This window comes from Ovis aries, chromosome 2 (assembly GCF_016772045.2).
Source record: "Ovis aries strain OAR_USU_Benz2616 breed Rambouillet chromosome 2, ARS-UI_Ramb_v3.0, whole genome shotgun sequence".
Taxonomy (NCBI): Eukaryota; Metazoa; Chordata; class Mammalia; order Artiodactyla; family Bovidae; genus Ovis; species Ovis aries.
This window is the reverse complement of record NC_056055.1, coordinates 126,137,642-126,145,288: the sequence shown is the minus strand read 5'-3', so window position 1 is coordinate 126,145,288 and position 7,647 is coordinate 126,137,642. Positions and strand designations below refer to the sequence as shown.

Below are 7,647 nucleotides of genomic sequence, written 5' to 3'. Positions count from 1 at the left end.
GGTGAACTTATTGAGGCAGTATAATGGTGGTTACAGGGTCTGGGAGATGGGGGACCTGGGGAGATGTTGTTTAAAGGGTACAAGCCTGAAACCAATTGCTATGTCCTGATAATCTAATGCACACCATCGTATTTATCATCTACAATACTGTGTTCTGTACTTCAAAGTTGCTAAGAGACTAAATCTTAAATGTTTTCATCACAAAAATGATAATTATGTGATATAATAGAGATGTTAACACTACAGTGATAATCAAGCTGCAGTATATAAATGCATCACATCAACGTATTGTACATGTTAATTGAAATACAACATTTTAAAAGTTTATACCAAGGTTTCTGGCAGTGACAACCTCCCTATGAGAACATGCCTCTCACAAAGGATCTGCTTCATCCCTCTCCATAAGAGGAGAAGAGGAAACACAAGAAGTGCTGCCTGGTACCTAGCCCAAATTCCTATTTCATGAATCTGAAATGACCAGGAGGCTATGAAATCACCACTGTCTAGCCAGGTACAAAGAGTGTCTTGTGTGTTGGCTGCTCTACTGTCCTCTGCCAGACTATAGGAGGAAAAGAAAGGCTTACAGAAGGATGCTCCTTCAGATGGGGCATCAAGATGAATGGGAAACCATCCCAATAAACATATTTTGGATACATCCTGTTAACTGTCTTATTTTACTACTAGGGAGTTCTTACCTCACATATTCAGGGCAACCAGAAGAGTGGACTCTAGAGTCATTTGGGCCAATTTGAAATAAAATAAAGGCAATTTCTGAGTCTGAAGTCCCTGATGCTGAATATAAGGACTCCTTAATAAGAGGAAAGCTGTTGATGCCAATACAGGGTAAAAAGGAGAATCTAGTCAGAACCTACAAACTTCTGAAGGACACTTGAGTCTTCACATTGCTCTATACATTGGCAGAATAAAAGGAGATACTTTGTTGAATAAATCTAGGACGAATGTTGCATTTAAAAATTTGTGTGCTCCTGAGAGTATCTACCTGAAGCACTCAAAACTCAGCCCTCTAGGAAATTCTTTTGCTTCTTACCAGAGAAAAAGAGGTGAACTTAACTTGGCTCCTCTACCTCTTTTCAGCATTTTATCTCTATAAAGTAATACACTATAATTCCTCAGCTTCTTGTTTCTTTTCAGCTTAAAAATGAATATTTAAATTCTCTGCCACTGTAAAATACCTGTTATCTTTCCTGTGTAGTTTAACTACAGGTGACATCCTTCCCTTTAAGTTTGTAATAGTCAATGGTGATTCAAGTTCTACTTTTAATCCCTCTATCCTGAACCAATGACCTCTTACATCCAGGGGTCACTTGTCCTTTTTCACTCAGGTGTTATTTCTAGGGAACATTCTGATTTGTATATACCTTTGTCCTCAATAAAACTTCAGACTTTTGTCTTTGAAGCATTAAAAACAGTTTGTGTCAATAGAAAATGAACCTGTGATGTGTTAAAACTACTTACTAAAAACTAGTAAAAATTAATGCAAGTTTATTAGCTTTTAAAATTGTCTAGCTGTATTCCAAAAGGAGAGATTACTGAAAATGTAAGAGTATTTGAATGAGTTATATATTGACCTACAAAACTCCTGCAAAGTTTAAGAGATCCCCACATGGAATCTGTTATGCCTTACATCCCTGGTGAAAGACTGATCAACCAGAACTTATCTTGGATTCCCAGTTGCAAAACTCTGCCATTAAATAAAGTTTTACTGAATGTGATCAATTTTATTATTCAGATATAAAATTTTACAATCTATTAAATTTTACTTTAAAATGAGTTTGTACAGCTGGAGTCATTCAATTCAGCAGAAGAATGATGTTTGAGGAATCTTCCAACATTTTTTCAAATTGCAGTTTGTCTTGCAAGAAAAGTTCATATTATTGAGTGATGCTACACCATTTAATTTTTCATGGAAGATGACTAACCTCTAGGAGAGGAACTGGAAAGTAGGTTAATGATTAGTCAGCTGGTAAAAGTACTTTATCTAATTTACAAATACTTATTAATAAGAGAAGAAATGTTTAAAAGTAATTTTTAGATCAGGAACATTCTTTGTGTGTGAGGCTTTAAATATATGGGTAACTGTTCAGTTCAAATGGAATAGTGATTATGAATAGCTCTTTCTAGAGTTTGTGGAACACATACAATTATTTCTGTAATATTAAAAAATTAAGCATATTGATTTGAATTGAAAAGGTATCTAAAATTCTTACTGTAAGAAGAACTTAGTAGGATATGGATGAGTGATATGTTTTACAGAACAAATCCAGCAAACATTTTTTTCATCAAAGACCCCTAAATACTGAGTTCAAAACAGTGTGCAGCTGGATAACCATTTGTTCCCAAGTTTAGATGTTCTATTTATGAAATTATGTTCTCAATATTCCAGCAATATCCAGATAGGTTTTTACAAAGAATCTATATATGGAATGGAAATTAGAACAGAGGGAAGGGACCAGTATTTTAGAAACAAAGAAATTATTTTGATAATTATTAAAATTATACAAAATGTTTGATGAAACAAAGAAAAATTTTGTTCACACAAAGCTAATTTTGGTACCTCATTTCATAGAGTAGCCGTCTGGAGCTCACTTATGTTATTAAACACAAGAAATCACTTTTTCAGAGAGAAGTAGAGGAAAGTAAATGCTTCTACATGGTAAGGGATTTTGAACAGATGTTTTTGTGCTTTTAGAATGTATGTATGTATGTATTTATTAAAGAAGAGTTATTCAAAACTTTTTTCTTTAAAAGAAGTCTTTGTTTGCAAAATGGATTGAGAATATGATTTATGAAGCTATTACAGGAAGCTAATCCCAGCTAATTTGATGGAGTAGTTGTCTACAGAAATTTAGTTATTGTTGAGGATTAAATATCTGTGAATCTTTGTATGTCTTGGTAACAGAAGCACTGACTATATTTGTTCCAGACTTTTTTTCAAGGTGGGTTGTTCAGTGAACAGGAAGATGGTGTCTCAGGCTGGAGCAAAGGAAAGGTTTGTTTATAGCTTTGGAAATAGAGATAATGTCTCCCTCTAGAGCACAGGTCAGCTGTACTTACTGTTCAGTAAAATGAAATGTTACCTTCTGGAGCAAATGAACAGGCATGCTTACTGCACACTGTAAAAGATCTGAGTTCCCTAAGTTTTGCCTTCATATAATGCAGTTCACAATGTGCAGGTGTCACCTGGCATTCTATTATCCTTTGAGAGTAGGAACTCAGGAATATGGCACAAGTACATGCGTATACTCTGGGCACTGCTGTTGCTGTGAGTTTTAATCAAATTCTTTGCTGCTCACCCAAGAGCTTCATGCTAGGTTCCAGCGTCCATGAAACTGTGGCAGACTAACATGTTAGCATTCAGGTAAGGTAACCTCTCAAATCTTTTGACAGTCTTAGTGACAAGGGTCAGAGCTGACAAGAGACATTGCTTTCTAGAAGAGAATGGATAAGCACCTTATGGTCCAATTAATGGGCCTTGAGGGAAATCCTTTGTATTGGTAGTGAGCATGTTGAGCAACTTCAGGTCAATTAGATGGTAAATTATTCATTATTTTATTTCTGAATAATGAGAATTGGAGCATGTGGTCTTAGGTCAAATGTTAGCAAACTGGTTCAAAGATAGCGGCTCAAAGGGTGGTGTCATATCAATACAGCAGAATACTTGAAATCTATCACATCCAAACTCTTTTCTAATAAAATTATGGTTATAAACTGGGGCAAACCAGTAAATGTAAATTGGGACCCTCCCCATGTAAATACATATTGCATTAGGCTCTTAAAAGTTGGGATTGAAAGAAGGCATTTGCAACATCAATCACTGAAAACCAATCACCTCTGGCTTGTTAACATCTTTTGTAGTTCCAATATCATGTCTGGAACTGCTGAGACTGTGTATGGTATTATTTACTTCAGACTGTGATAATCTATAGAGAATATCCATAAGCCATCTGCCTTTTCCACAGAATACATAGGGCTATAATACAGAGAATTAGTTTGTGTCAATACTCCTGTTTTAAACACATCACTGAATAAAACTGTAAATTTTTTTCTTACCAGATATTCCCTGTTGCTTCAAACTAAGAAGTGTGTAGGCTCAGGCAATTCCAGAGGCTCCCATTTAGCGTGGCCAATTAATACTGGCTAAAGGGCAATTTTATGTGTCTTCTGCTTAAAATATCAGGTAGAGGAAGTGTTCCCCAATCAGACATAATATCCATGTTAAGAAAACATTCAGGTAATAGAGATGCAATTACCTCACATAACATTTGTCCAAGCATTCTAACTGCATCCAAATGTTTACTTTAACTCCATCTATAGAAGCATCCTCATATGCTCCCAGTCTACTATTGCTCCTTGTAGAGGTGCTCTGGTTGTTGCTGATTTTCCTCCAGATGGAGGGCTTGCTTGCCAAGCTGGAAGTCAGGTTTCAGTCTGCTTAATTGTAGCAACTAGAACTAAGATTTGTCTTGGGTGGGCTGAAGTCCCACCCCTCTCTCAGACAACAGTTACAGAAATGTGCATCTGCTATGAACGGGAAAAATGGAAAATCTGATTACTATGGACATAAATGAGGCAAATTATTAGAAATTCAGTTCAGTTCAGTTCAGTCAGTCATGTCTGACTCTTTGCAACCCCATGAATCAAAGCACACCAGGCCTCCCTGTCCATCACCAACTCCCGGAGTTCACTCAAACTCATGTCCATCGAGTCGGTGATGCCATCCAGCCATCTCATCCTCGGTCGTCCCCTTCTCCTCCTGCCCCCAATCCCTCCCAGCATCAGAGTCTTTTCCATTGAGTCCACTCTTCACATGAGGTGGCCAAAGTACTGGAGTTTCAGCTTTAGCATCATTCCTTCCAAAGAAATCCCAGGGCTGATCTCCTTCAGAATGGACTGGTTGGATCTCCTGCAGTCCAAGGGACTCGCAAGAGTCTTCTCCAACACCACAGTTCAAAAGCATCAATTCTTTGGTAGTCAGCTTTCTTCACAGTCCAACTCTCACATCCATACATGACCACTGGAAAAACCATAGCCTTGACTAGACGGACCTTAGTTGGCAAAGTAATGTCTCTGCTTTTGAATATGCTATCTAGGTTGGTCATAACTTTCCTTCCAAGGAGTAAGCGTCTTTTAATTTCATGGCTGCAATTACCATCTGCAATGATTTTGGAGCCCAAAATAATAAAGTCTGATGCTGTTTCCACTGTTTCCCCATCTATTTCTCATGAAGTGATGGGCCAGATGCCATGATCTTCATTTTCTGACTGTTGAGCTTTAAGCCAACTTTTTCACTCTCCACTTTCACTTTCATCAAGAGGCTTTTAGTTCCTCTTCACTTTCTGCCATAAGGGTGGTGTCATCTGCATATCTGAGGTTATTGCTGTTTCTCCTGGCAATCTTTTTTTTTTTTTTCAGGTTTAGTTTTTTATTTTTGAAATTTTAAAATCTTTAATTCTTACATACGTTCCCAAACATGAACCCCCCTCCCACCTCCCTCCCCACAACATCTCTCTGGGTCATCCCCATGCACCAGCCCCAAGCATGCTGCACCCTGCGTCAGACATAGACTGGCGATTCAATTCTTACATGATAGTATACATGTTAGAATTCCCATTCTCCCAAATCATCCCACCCTCTCCCTCTCCCTCTGAGTCCAAAAGTCCGTTATACAGAGCGGTGTCTTTTTTCCTGTCTTGCATACAGGGTCGTCATTGCCATCTTTCTAAATTCCATATATATGTGTTAGTATACTGTATTGGTGTTTTTCTTTCTGGCTTACTTCACTCTGTATAATTGGCTCCAGTTTCATCCATCTCATCAGAACTGATTCAAATGAATTCTTTTTAACGGCTGAGTAATACTCCATTGTGTATATGTACCACTGCTTTCTTATCCATTCATCTGCTGATGGACATCTAGGTTGTTTCCATGTCCTGGCTATTATAAACAGTGCTGCGATGAACATTGGGGTACATGTGTCTCTTTCACTTCTGGTTTCCTCGGTGTGTCTGCCCAGAAGTGGGATTGCTGGGTCATAAGGTAGTTCTATTTGCAATTTTTTAAGGAATCTCCACACTGTTCTCCATAGTGGCTGTACTCGTTTGCATTCCCACCAACAGTGTAGGAGGGTTCCCTTTCTCCACACCCTCTCCAGCATTTCTTGCTTGCAGATTTTTGGATCTCAGCCATTCTGACTGGTGTGAAGTGGTAGCTCATTGTGGTTTTGATTTGCATTTCTCTGATAATGAGTGATGTTGAGCATCTTTTCATGTGTTTGTTAGCCATCTGTATGTCTTCTTTGGAGAAATGTCTATTTAGTTCTTTGGCCCATTTTTTGATTGGGTCGTTTATTTTTCTGGAATTGAGCTGCATAAGTTGCTTGTATATTTTTGAGATTAGTTGTTTGTCAGTTGCTTCATTTGCTATTATTTTCTCCCATTCAGAAGGCTGTCTTTTTACCTTGCTTATATTTTCCTTTTTTGTGTAGAAGCTTTTAATTTTAATTAGATGGAGAAATATACCATGTTCATGGATCGGAAGAATCAATATAGTGAAAATGGGTATACTACCCAAAGCATTTTACAAATTCAATGCAATCCCTATCAAGCTACCAGCCACATTTTTCACAGAACTAGAACAAATAATTTCAAGATTTGTATGGAAATACAAAAAACCTCGAATAGCCAAAGCAATCTTGAGAAAGAAGAATGGAACTGGAGAAATCAACTTGCCTGACTTCAGGCTCTACTACAAAGCCACAGTCATCAAGACAGTATGGTACTGGCACAAAGACAGACATATGGATCAGTGGAACAAAATAGAAAGTCCAGAGATAAATCCACACACATATGGACACCTTATCTTTGACAAAGGAGGCAAGAATATAAAATGGAGACAAGACAATCTCTTTAACAAGTGGTGCTGGGAAAACTGGTCAACCACTTGTAAAAGAATGAAACTAGATCACTTTCTAACACCACACACAAAAATAAACTCAAAATGGATTAAAGATCTAAATGTAAGATCAGAAACTATAAAACTCCTAGAGGAGAACATAGGCAAAACACTCTCAGACATAAATCACAGCAGGATCCTCTATGATCCACCTCCCAGAATTCTGGAAATAAAAGCAAAAATAAACAAATGGGATATAATTAAAATTAAAAGCTTCTCCCGGAAATCTTGATTCCAGCTTGTGCTTCTTAGAAATTCAGCTGGTACTAAATCTAAGGTGTGCATGCAGTGCTTGTTAAGGATAAAGATGATAGTTGGTTTTGTCTTGTGGTTTAACTCCTCCTGCTGTTTGATATGCCACTTTGAGACTGAGATACATTTGGAGATAACAGTAAAAGATCTGAATTTTTTTTTTAAAGTGGGTACTCATCGCTAAAAGGAAATCATATTCTTGAAGAGATTTTCCTGAGAGAGTAACTTTCTTGGGAAACAGTAGATGAGTGAAGTGAAAAGTCAATGTGTTAGTCAACTAGTCATGTCTGACTCTTTGAAACCCCATGGCTCTGCTGTCCATGGGATTCACCAGGCAAGAGTACTGGAGTGGGTAACCATTCCCTTCTCAGGAGATCCTCCCAACTCAAGGACTGAACCAGAGTCTTCTGCATTGCAGACAGA

General features: G+C 37.7%; 1 pseudogene; it reads left to right on the top strand.

Moving 5' to 3' along the window:
* Positions 1–366: 366 nt before the first annotated feature.
* On the top strand, positions 367–639 carry LOC114115234 (small ribosomal subunit protein eS27-like; annotated as a pseudogene).
* The last annotated feature ends 7,008 nt before the right edge of the window (positions 640–7,647 follow it).